The sequence below is a fragment of the Aythya ferina genome (genome assembly GCF_964211825.1).
Source record: "Aythya ferina genome assembly, chromosome: 9".
Classification (NCBI taxonomy): Eukaryota; Metazoa; Chordata; class Aves; order Anseriformes; family Anatidae; genus Aythya; species Aythya ferina.
In genome coordinates, this window is record NC_140305.1 from 6312083 (window position 1) to 6324949 (window position 12867).

At 44.7% G+C, this 12867-nt stretch overlaps 1 protein-coding gene across 10 annotated transcripts in view; it reads left to right on the forward strand.

Annotated features, from left to right (window-relative positions):
- The window catches only part of DOCK10 (dedicator of cytokinesis 10), a 151295-nt gene that overhangs the window by 30224 nt on the left and 108204 nt on the right, over window positions 1-12867 (forward strand). The gene's annotated exons all lie outside the window — the stretch shown is intronic.

The window sequence follows — 12867 nt, forward strand, 5'->3', positions numbered from 1 at the left end:
CAGACCATGGACCATGGCCTCCTCCTCTGAGGTGGGGTAACCGTGCACATGCAGACACATCCCTGGTCAGAACGAAGCTCAGCACCCTGGTTCCCTCATTGCTCTGGGGCTCACTTACTTCATCTCCACGGGGACTCTTATTTTAGTCATAGGGACCTGCATAAATAAATGCATATTATAAAAACTGTACATTTTGCTTCCCGTTAAATTGGTGCCTCTTCAGAACAAAATGTTATGTTCTCTCTGAACAGAAAGAATGTGTGCAATATCTTACTTTTACAATTGCAGTCTGTTAATAATTATTGCCAATTTGTGGTTAGCTTAAAACATAATAGAATCTGTGTGTGTGGTTTGCAATGAAAAATAGCCATTGTAATGTTTGTCAGACTTCTTTATGCCTCAGGGATCACTCTGAATGCAGTGTATGGAACCAACTGAAGTGAATACTTAATGCCTTTGGTGTTTGTTTTTCCTTATTTCTCATCTGTCAACTGCTGTGCTGATTTTTTTTTATTAGTATTGATACATGCTTGAAGATGAGACAGCCAGATTGAGCTTTTGGTTTTACATGTGTAAATGCAGCAGGATACATTTTCAACTTTAATGCAGTAAAACAGAAAAACAGATCAGAAGCATAACTCTGCTGCCTGCCACCTCCTCCTCCCCCCAACCCCCCCCCTTTTTTTTTTTTTTTTTTTAATTTTTTTTATTTTTTTAAGAAATCAGAGAGTGGAAAATGTGTGTGGCCTTGGCCTTGCTGGATCAATCAGTGATGAGCTATGAAACTAGTATGCTGGGAGTTAAACATCTTGGCATCATCACTGACAAATTCTCTTTGGCATTGCAACGCAATTTCAGTGCTACCTTGATGCTTTCAGCAGGCTGCAACTTATATGCTAAAATTAGCTCTTTCAGAGCATAAACCATACCAGTGGGGAGATTAATTACTGATGTGTGAATTCCTGGAACCAGACACGCCACTCTCCTTCTGAGAGGTTTCTTCCATCGGTGAATTTTGTGCAACCATGTGCTACAGCTCGCTGTGTAGCAGGTCCGATCTTAATGCAATTACAAAGGCAGACAATTTCTTAGGAGAAACTTTGCCTGGCAGCGCGCCTCTATTTTCTCACTTTTGGCTACTTGGGGCTTGAAAGTGAAGAATACAAATGGTGCTCAAGTAGTCGATCTCCATTTCTCTTTTCCCAGTGCCTTAGCTGTGTCTGTCCTTACCCCGTTCTCCCACGTGCTTGAGGAGCCTTTCCTCATCTCCCTCGAGCTGCCTGGAAGTGCAGGCTGTGTCCAGCTGCCTCTGCGGTCTCGCCAGCTGGCACTCAGGCCTGGATGTGCTCGGCCAGGCCATGACTGCTTGGGTTATTTGCAGTGCCTGAGCTCCTCCAGATATTGACCACCATCAGCTCTTTGGTTTTAAGCAGGGAGATGAGGCACGGCCCTACAGGAGGTGCAGCAATCTGTAGGGTTAGCTGAACACTTGTTCGTGGCCAGGAGTGCCCAGCTTCCTCGGCCTCGCGGTCTTGCCACTGGGTTTCCTTTTGTCTTTTGGCTGACCTGATGCGAATGAAGCCCAGGCCCTTGTTGGCCATCTCGGCTCCCAGGTGTGCCTTGTGGCACATCCTTTGCATGGCTGTGAGCAGCACACGTGCAGAGGGTGCAGGGAGTCATCCTGACCTCCACGCTGGTCAGTCCAGGGGGAAACGCTTCTTGTTTCTGTGCAGACTTTTAATGAATAAATTTTCCAGTATTTGAGATATACGTTGTAATTTGTTGGTCATGCTGTGGCTTGCCCCTTTTGTCAGGTAATCTCTGTTTCTGCTGGCAGTGCGGCAAAGCCATCAGTGAGGCAGGACTGGTGAGCCAAGCATTCACGTGGCCACTACCTGCTGCTGTTCAGAAACCCTCCGGTGGCATGCCCCTGACTTCCTTGGGCACCTGTGCAAGCACAGAAAGCCTCAGCGTGATGTTCAGAAGTACAAGGAAAACTCACGAGTGTGGTTTGAACTGAAGAAGTGTTTGGAAATAACAGACATGCTTCTTAGCGTGTGCTTCGTTTCATATACAAATTAGAAGTGAATCCTGCCTAAGCTGGGTACCAATATGTTTGTCTTCCTTTATTGAATCGAAGAAAAACAGAAACTGTAAATCCTGGTTAATAAAATGGAGCTCTAAAATGTTTTTGCTTTACAGGAAAGGCTGTTCTTGAAGAATACACCAAAATGGACCTGCCCACATGAAATATCAGAGATGAGTTGACACAAAAGTTTGTACCAGTTCCCACTGAGAATTTTCTTTACACAGTATTTTTAAGCTGCCAAAAGCTTTTGCACGTAAAAAGTACTTGCCAGTTTTCCTTTTTAAAACAAAATCAAGGGCAATTTTATGTTACATGAGCCTGCAAAAATAATCTGAGTTGGTGGCTGAACATTGCTTTTTGTAAAACGCATTCAAAAGACGACCGTATTTCTTGGAAATATTTTTACAAAGGATTTGCTCCTAGAATCAGACCATGTCTGCAGTGCTTCAAGCTGAACAAGGAACTGAGTGAGGAAGAACTGCAGCAAACTGCTTTGTTTCCCATCCACATCCTTTTCTGGCACTTGCTTCTGCCTGGCTGTGCTGTGTATTTGCAGGCAATCAGAAGTTAACCTCTTAGCTTCTGATTTTCTGACCGCTGCTTTTGTGTCCAGCTCGAGTGGTGCTTAGTAGAAACGAATCAAGATGTTCCAGCTATTTTGATGGGAAGAGAGAGTTTTCTGGACTTTCCAGAATTAAAAAATAAAATAAAAATTCCAGCTGATGCATTACAGAGTCAGGCTGTCCATGACCAGTTTATGTTCCTGGTGGTTAGGCAAGAGTGAAGGTTGAAGGGCTTGTCTTCACTGCTGGCTACAAAGAGCAAGGCGTGGGAGCGGGGAAAAACACAAGGGAAGAAATACTGGCCGACATTCATCCTGTTAGAGAAAACCATTCGGAGAAGGCAAAAGAAGAGGAATGGCTACAATTCGGCTCCCAGCCTTGCAGAGGCTGGGACCCGGATGCTTACAGCAGCTTTACTGTCTTAAGAATGACATACATGTAGTACTGGTCCTGCTTTCTTGCTCACTCAGAAATCATAAATTAAATTTGATTTTTGGTCTATTCTTGGATAACAGAGTTCTGTAGCAGCTTCCTGGGAGGTCTTTAATACACAGCACAGTTCAAAGCACACGTACTGGAATTGTAAAATTACAGAGAAGGATGAGAAAGGAGGATCAGTAGACTGTGACCATGTAGGTAAAGAGTGGACCTGGACTGGCCTGAACAACAACTATGAGGGGATAGGATGGAAGCTGAAAAAGCAAAGATGGTGTCACACGTGTAGCCTTTGCTTGCAGTTCCTACTCTCAACAAGAGAAATTGGGGTCGTCACTTGAAGCTAGTGGATGACAACTTTGGGGTGGGAGGAGGGAAGTGAAGAGAATTTGCTCAACAGAATGAATATTTGAGCTGTGGATTTCCTTGCCACCAAATATTTAACGTCCTTGGTGCTTGCATAGATTTAAAGAATGATTGGGTACGTCCATAACAGGAAAGTGTTTGAGAATTAGTGAATGTGGAGGATGGTACCTTGGCTGAGAGCCTGCGTGAATGGAAACTGGAGGAGTATGCGGGAGAAATACTGCTATGCTTACTGGTTTCTTTATTTTTCCATAGGCATCTGTGAACTCACAGGTCCAGAAAGCTGAGTTAAATGAATTTTCATCCTTCTCAGCATGGTCATGCTCACAGAAACTGCAATTTATCATGGCATCTGGGTGAACATTCAATACTTTGCTTGCTACTGAAATAATATTCTACCATTCGTTGTCTTGCCTCTTACTCACCTGCAAGTGTGTCAATTTCATTGCCTGCTCACATGAATTACTGTGCATTTATTGCAGCCTGCTGGCCATGTGCATGGACCTTCCCTCTGAGCCAGCTGATGCGTGGTAGCATGCCTGTGCATCTGGACCCTGCACATCCCTCGACTGTTTGTAGCTGCGAGGTTGGGATAATTGAGGGAGTAGAACTCAATGGACTATGTGATGTTTCCTTTTGCCAAGGTTGGGGTTATCTTCAGTGTCGATTACTTTACACAGGCTTTCACAAACCACAGGGCTTGTTCTGGGATCCCAACCACTGCCCCGCCTGTTTTTTCCCAGAATTTTTATCTTCTTATTTTGGTAATACTGAAGATTTCACATTCGTTATGAGTGTGTATGAAGATTAGCAGTTTTTAGTTTAGAAATTAGAAACAGAGACTGGGAAAGTGAAAGAGTTATCTGGAAGTACAGACAATTATGTCAGAGTGAGAAATACGTTATTGTGTGCTGTAACTCTTAGACTTCACAGTTTTACTGTTGTAGGAGATCAGGTAAGAGAAAAGGAATGTCAAAAGGATGCAAGATGTCTTTTTCTCTTTTCCACTACCAAAGTGAACTAATGTCCATTTGACTTCACAGAATCACAGAATTTTCTAGGTTGGAAGAGACCTCAAGGTCATCGAGTCCAACCTCCAACCTAACGCTAACAGCCCTCCACTAAACCATATCCCTAAGCTCTACATCTAAACGTCTTTTGAAGACTTCCAAGGATGGTGACTCCACCACTTCCCTGGGCAGCCTGTTCCAGTGCCTCACAACCCTTTCAGTGAAGAAGTTCTTCCTAACATCTAGCCTAAAACTCCCCTGGCTCAACTTAAACCCATTCCCCCTCATCCTGTCACCAGGCACGTGGGAGAACAGGCCAACCCCCACCTCGCTACAGCCTCCCTTGAGGTACCTAAAAAGAGCAATAAGGTCGCCCCTGAGCCTCCTCTTCTCTAGGCTGAACAAGCCCAGCTCCCTCAGCCGCTCCTCGTAGGACTTGTTCTCCAGGCCCCTCACCAGCTTCGTCGCCCTTCTCTGCACCCGCTCAAGCACCTCGATGTCCTTCTTGTAGCGAGGGGCCCAAAACTGAACACAGTACTCGAGGTGCGGCCTCACCAGAGCTGAGTACAGGGGGACGATCACCTCCCTAGCCCTGCTGGTCACGCTGTTCCTCATACAAGCCAGGATGCCGCTGGCCTTCTTGGCCACCTGAGCACACTGCTGGCTCATATTCAGCCGACTGTCCACCATCACTCCCAGGTCCTTCTCTGCGTGGCAGCTCTCCAACCATTCCTCTCCCAGCCTGTAGCTCTGCTTGGGGTTATTGCGCCCCAGGTGCAGGACCCGGCACTTGGCCTTGTTGAACTTCATGCAGTTGACCTCAGCCCATCGGTCTAGCCTATCCAGATCCTCCTGCAGAGCTTTCCTACCCTCAAGCAGATCGACACACGCACCTAACTTGGTGTCATCTGCGAACTTACTGAGGGTGCACTCGATGCCCTCGTCCAGATCATCGATGAAGATATTAAAGAGGACCGGCCCCAGCACCGAGCCCTGGGGGACGCCACTAGTGACTGGCCTCCAACTGGACTTGGCTCCATTCACCACGACTCTTTGGGCCCGGCTATCCAGCCAGTTTCTAACCCAACGAAGCGTGCGCCAGTCCAAGCCAAGAGCAGCCAGTTTCTTGAGGAGAATGCTGTGGGAGACGGTGTCAAAAGCCTTGCTGAAGTCAAGGTAGACCACATCCACAGCCTTTCCCTCATCCACCCAGCGCGTCACTCTGTCATAGAAGGAGATCAGGTTCGTCAGGCATGACCTGCCTTTCATAAAGCCATGCTGACTGGGCCTGATCGCCTGCTTCCCCTTCAAGTGCTGCATGATGACTCTCAGGAGGATCTGCTCCATGAGCTTTCCTGGCACTGAGGTCAAACTGACAGGCCTGTAGTTTCCTGGGTCTGCCCTCCGGCCCTTCTTGTAGATGGGCGTCACATTTGCTAGCCGCCAGTCGATTGGGACCTCCCCCGATAGCCAGGACTGTTGATAAATGATGGACAGTGGCTTGGCCAGCTCCTCTGCCAGTTCCCTCAGTACCCTTGGGTGGATCCCATCTGGCCCCATCGACTTGTGCACATCTAAGTGCCGTAGTAGGTCACCAACCAGTTCTTCATGGATAATGAGGGCCACATCCTGCTCCCCATCCCCTTCCACCAGCTCAGGGTACTGGGTATCCAGAGAACATCCGGTATTGCCGCTAAAGACTGAGGCAAAGAAGGCATTGAGCACCTCCGCCTTTTCCTCATCTCTTGTAACTAAGTTTCCCCCCGCATCCAGTAAAGGATGGAGATTCTCCTTAGTCCTCCTTTTTGTGTTGATGTATTTATAGAAACGTTTTTTGTTATCTTTAACTTGCAGGATTTTATGTTGCATTCCTTCTTCTCACTGAAATAAGTGAGTAATCTTACTTATCTGTACTTTGAAATTTTTCTCTCTTCAAAAATGCCATTATTTACCTTTTGACAATAGGATCTAAATGATGAAACATTAAAGCAAGAGCTTAAGTTGCTTAAGACACCTACAGGCAGTAGAAGAGAGGTTACAGGAGCTTATGAAGTTGAATATATGCTCTAAGTGTGTAAAATCAAACATAATGGTTGTACTGTCAGCTTGCATGGAGGGAAGAGTATTTTAGTACTTAGAAAAAAAAAAAAGGAGAATATCATAGGATATGTTATTTTTGTGTGTATATATGTGTACACATGTATTTATGGCACTATAGATGTTGTTTGTGACCTTGAGTAAATGAGCTGCCTGACCTCCTTTTGCTTCAGCTATTCCAGCTGGAAAATTGGGTGGAAATGTGGACTCTCTTTGTAAACCAGATGTTGCTGAAGCTGAGCTTTTCTTGGTAAATAAAATGAAAAATCATTGCTGCAATGTAGGATGGACATGAATAGCAGATACTAGAATTACAATCAGAAAAGCACGCAATGGAAGCCAAAAAACAGGGCAGCCGCAACATGTCTGAAGATAGTAAATTTAGACGATTAAATTATTTAATGGCCTTTTATGGCCCTTCATCACTATGTGTTTTGTTATCAAGGGCTGATTCCAGTCCAAGTAGATGAAAACAAAAGGATAATGTTTGTTTGAAATTTCCCAGTGGATCAAACTAAAGAAGAAATTAAAGTAATTGCATATTTGGTTTTTGTACGCATCAGCAGGGCAACATTGCTAATGGAAAGTTTATTCTTCCAGCCTGACTGCTGATGTAAAAAGAAGCATTTTGTTCGCTAAAGCGAGTACGTATAGCCGCGTTTCTATTCAACCTGTGCAAAGATGCCTGGAACAGAAGCTTGCTGTGCTCAGTGCTGCTGGAGGGACTCACACCCGCGAAGGGGGCCGGCTGGCAGCACAGCAGCACGGCACGCCCAGCTCATCCTGCTTCACCAAGCAGCTGCCATCCCAAGCCCTGAAAGGGCGCAGAAGGAATGGCAGCAGGCATGGGACCCATGGGACTGGTTTTCTGCTGAGTACAGCTGTTTTTCCACCTTGGGAAGCTGCTGGAACGATGTTGCTGTTGAGAGTGTTTTCTTGAATGGTAGAAATGTTATCATGGCAAGGCAAAAGCAGCAACGGGGGTGCGCATTTAGCAATGTTCCCATATTTTTGGAGAGGTAGGGACTGCTGCTTGCTCAGTTGAGCATGCTTCTGAAATGAGATGATAGTGAAACATTTAAGAGTTGTAAAACGAGTGAAGGGGTAGCAGGTGGCTTTTGGAGCATAGCCGTTATTAGCAAGCTCTTGTGAGTACTTACGAGGCTGTGTGGAGGTGATGAAATACATGAGCTGGAAGGGCCCTTGAGTGCTGTATGTGACACCACATTGCCCAAATGCCCTCCCTAGGGCCTTTCTCCTAACACCCCCGGGGATGCTTTCAGTCCCAAATGAACCCCATTGACCCTGGCAGTGCACAAAGACTGGCGATCCAGCCCGTCAGTGGCTCGTGGCACCACCAGCTCAACCAGAGGGTGTGTCGTATCCTTCACCTGGGACATGCAGATACAGAAGCCTCTCACAGATTTGTTTCGCATGAGGTGCGCCAATAGCTAGGGCATGGAGTGAAGTTGAAGGCACAGAGGAATGGCTGTGCTGTCATCCTGGGAAGGAAAGAAATGGACTGATGTAGCTGGAGCTGCTGGCATTGGGGACTGTTTTCTCGAAGGGTCTGTTAGCAGAGCTCTGAGAAATAGAAGAGACTTGTTTTCGTGGGTATTTATGCAGGGTCATTGTCATCCTGCCTCAGAGAGCTCACCTTGTGTGCTGATGTTGTTTTTACCATGATGGATTTCCAGCCCTTTGTCTGCTCAGAGAGAGAGCTTTTTGGATTTGTAGGCAGAATGCAAGTATCAGCTACTGCAATGACTTTGCAGAGTGGTTGTATGTGGAGGCTGATGTCTTAGCCTAAGTTACTAGTTTGTAGGTGGAGTCAGGTTTCTCAAAAATAAAATAAAAAAACGCTATTTCTCTTCTGGCTGATTCAGTACCAGAATGACTTTGAAAAAGGTTGCATCATATGTGTTTTTTTCCCTTAAAAAAAGAAAAAATAATTTGCTTTTCTGGTTGAATTACTTTGATTTTTATATCCCTTTTTCCTTCTCTCCTTCTCTCCCCCTCCCCTTTTTATAAAGGAGGCTCAAAACGTGGATCAATACTGAACATTTAATTCCAAAAGAAAGACAATGTCTTCTTGATAGAGAGAGTGAGTTTGTCTTTCAGTCATTAATGGCAGAAGGCTTGGAATGGAGATAACTAAGCTTTCTGCATTCTCTGGTAGGTGCTAGTAATAAATAAATAAGAAAACTTGTTTCTGATCCTGCAGTAGTAGTATGCTTTGCCTTTCCAATACGGAGCTTTAAGGAAGTTCAGGCTACATGCATTCACAAGCCACTAAAGAATACATGCTGCTCTTGACATCTGGAAGACGTGGGTGAGATGAATGTGTGGTGTACAGTCATTGGCACCTCACTCACAGTCCCATTAGTGGATTTTTGGCAGTCACATCTGAAAATGTGGAGTCACTCATTGCAACCAATTTCCTAGCAAGTGCTTGGGCCACCAAGAAGATCACAGATTCTATCTGATACAGCTTGCTTCATCATCCAGATGCATAACTTCTAGTGATATTGCCCTGCTGCACTGTTCAAGGTGCGGCTGACAGTGATGGTGGGCTTACCAGGGGATTGAAAATCAATGCCAGGTGATGAATATATGAAAAGTGGCATCAGGATGTCTTAATATAGCTTATCTGCTGACACTGCCTGCAAGCTGTAGGGTATAAGAGCGTTAATCTCCTCATTATTGGCCTTAGTAGTTGAGTGTGCTAGCAAAACCTCCAGGTTTTGCAGCTCCTGCACCCCACATCCCTGGGGTATAACAAGAGACTGGGAGGCTATGTGGAGTAAGTAAAAAAGGATAGAGAGCCTGTTGTGACCCTTTTCAGGGTACCACGTTTTCTGCCTTCTCCATGGTACCTGAGTGGAGAGCTGCCCGCTGTGGATGTGTGCTAACATTGTGATCACACAGTGCAGAATTGCTTCTGTTTCCATGACAGGGGCTGGGTCCTGGGTTTTGCTGTCATCCCTTGTTTTTTTCTTCAGCCACTGTGGGGGTGGTGAATTTTTTTCCTCTCTGATGGGCTTCAATCTTGATGCATGCTTGATAGTGCCTAAGCCTGCTCAAGCATGACCTCTTGTTGTACCTGCTCTTCTGTATTTCTCTTATTCCTTTCTGATTGAGCTCTCCTACTCTTTCTATTAGGTTGTGCTGTCTCATTTGGTTCTCCATGTGTGCCTTTTTTAGAGCTGTAGTTGTTGTAATAGAGACAAGTCTCTGTGTCTGCAATATAACCATGGGTGTGCAGTTCTTTATGTTTACATGGGAATAAGTCAAGACTATGTTTTTGACTTGCACAATGTTTGTGCATGTCAGCATTCCTCCCAGACAGAAATACTGAGCAGGAGGGAAGCAATCATTCCTTGACACTTGCTATGAATTTGATCTTTGCATGAATTGAAGCTTTGTTTTGATCTCAGTGGAGAAGGTAGATTATATTATTTAGGAGGACAGTATTGTGAATTCAGTATTTGCAAGTGAAATATTCAGCAACTCAAATGTTTAACCTGTTTAGAAACATCTTTTATGTCGGTTGAAGATATGTACTTTAGGGACTGATTTTTCGTATCTTCGTAGGGCTGCTTGCTAAGCACTAGTGAAATTCATTTTCCAGTGATTGAATGACATACTGTAGCAGTGGATTAGTTTTGTCCAGCAGTACATTTTTACATATTGCTGTATATCATAGATTCAGGCTGAAGTCAATGAAGCATGCCAGTGCAGAGATTTAAGAGAGAAATAAATTAAGTTGGACAGAAGATCTGAAAGAAACATAGGAAAAGAGAAGAAAAGAATTACTAAAGAATTTGTGACCCCTGTCAGAAAGCTGAATGCTACTGGTTATGAAGCAAAAGGAATGTATAGATATTCCTTAAAAGGATTAGACTTATCAAATGTTATTATTTTGCCTAGCTAGATATTAATGAGTTTCTTCAAAATGCTGGGAACAGATGAAAATATTCAACACAGACAGCAATTAAACCCTGAACTGACTGCCTTACATATGTTACCTTTTAAGTGCTTCAGTGTCCTTATTTTGGCTGTATGAATTGGATGCAGGACTTCGCAAATGCAAAACAAGGCTTGTGGATTTCCTGTGGCCCAATACCCCTTTTCCTGGGTTAACTTGGGATATGGTTAATACTTTTTACCTTACACATAATCGTTCTGGATTTAAAATCAGCACAGGAATTTCATTTATATTAACTGATTTTATGATTATCTTAAATGACCTGATAATGCTAGTTAAAGAGATGCAGAAGTCTTTAAGAAAAAATGAGCAATATTTACTGTTGCACTGATGCTGGTCAAGTTTGCTTTGTACTGTTACTACAGGACAGAGCATTATTAGATGTTATTCCCCATTACAAGTACAGAGGGATATGATATGCATCCAAAACAGATCTAAGAAAGTGACATCTTTATTTGCAGTTGTCTACTGTCAATTCTGTTTATATCTCTGTGTGAATTCTATAGCTTATTTGTTATTTGCTTGCTTCAACCTTTAAGCAGTGCTGAGAAGATACAGAGTTCGGTGCCTTTAGCATCAAGTCTGAAAATCAGGCTGTCAGAGGAATGACAATAAATAACTTTTAATAACATGAGGATTGAAAGTCCATTGGACAAAGACGCTTGGTGGAGTCAACTGGATAAAGACCAACCGGAAACCCGAACCTAAGCCCAGTCTTTGTATTATTTGGGAATAACACCAGTTCATCAAATTTTCACTAAGTAGTGGGAACTTAACTGGGGGGAGAGGATGCCCTGGAAGGGCTCCTCAGCATTGCTGGAGGCAAGAGGCATAGGAGACAGCCTTCCCCTGCCGTGTGTGCGGAGGTTAAGGTTTCTGATGGAGCTGAAATGGGCATTTAAGTAGTGTCCTAAGCCAAACTTGAGGAGTAGTTTTTGCAGGCTTTATGCAGGCTGCAGAAGCTGACGGTGCAGGGAACCATCTTGCCTTTCATACAGTAACACGTTAGGCTGTGTGGTTTTGGTTTAAGGAGCTGTCTTTTCCAGGTCCACTCACTGAGTGGTGCCTGTCGGCCTGTGCTTGGGCAATGCTGCTGGCAGCTGGGACAAGCAGCTCTGGAGATGGCTCTATGTGCTCGAGTTACAGAAACAAGTCGATACGCTAAGGAGCCTCTGAGAGGAACTGATATCTGCTTAAAGTTAAGTCAGCAGGGCTGATGGATCCAGCGTTAAATTTAACTTCTGGCAAGGACCTTTTGTCTTGGCAGCTCTGTTCACTATGTTATGTGAGAGGCTCTCGGGACTCGGTAAAGATAGTGTGGTGGTTGGGGAGAAAACCAGGGTGATTCCAACTTGGGTAGTGTTGTGGTTCTATATTGGTAGCCACTTGAAATGTCTGCATATCTTGGCAAAGAGCTTCTGTTGCCTTTTCTGTTTTCTAGTGCCAGATGCGGATGCTTTTCACACTAAGTAGGAGTACAGTGAAATCTGTCTCAAGCAGTCACACAGCAGGCTGGTAAATTTCCATTTAAAGGAGGTGATCTCAAACACAAAGCTGAGTTATAAAGATATTGTTGAGATAGGGGTCTTGTTTGTTTGTTTAATTCGTGAAGCTCATGCAGCGTTATTTTAACTGTAGAAGACAAGGGCAAATTCATCAGAGTGATGCGTGTTTGTAGTGTGCGGGCCGTAGATGCTGTGCTCGGTGTGCCTGGGCTCCTAGTACGGGAAGCCTGCATATGGAATGATCAAGTGGAAATTTTTAAGAGGTTTGTTCCTTTGGATCAGATGTTAGTAATGCTGACAAATGCCAGAAAGGGTTCATGGAATTCAGAATTATTTGCTCAATAAAAAGGGAGAAACAACAAAACAAAACAAAAATGTGCAGATCTCAGACCAATTCACTGAGACAAGCAATGAATATGATGTTCATAGCTCAGTGTGCAAAACATCCTGAGTGAAAGAGCCGAAAAACTAACAATTCTCTTGGCTACACACACCGATATTAACTACAAACCTAGAAGACTCTACATAAATACTGTCTGCATAGGGAAATGCAGGTTTTCTACTACAGCAGGATGAGCCATGAGCCAGAACAAAGGAGAATAGAAGGGGCAGTGCGAGCACGTGCACGTGTGGGCACTGAGGGGATTTGTTCAGGTCTGAGAGACCCTTGTGCCCTGTGAGCCTGCCGAGTCGCCCACCAGAACAACGAAGGGGCTGGCCGCATGTCCTGCTCCCCTTCTACTCCTGATCCCCACCAGGGGCAGCGGGATGGGAGCTGCTCCAGCTACCCATGGGGGTCCCAGGGCTGGCTGGG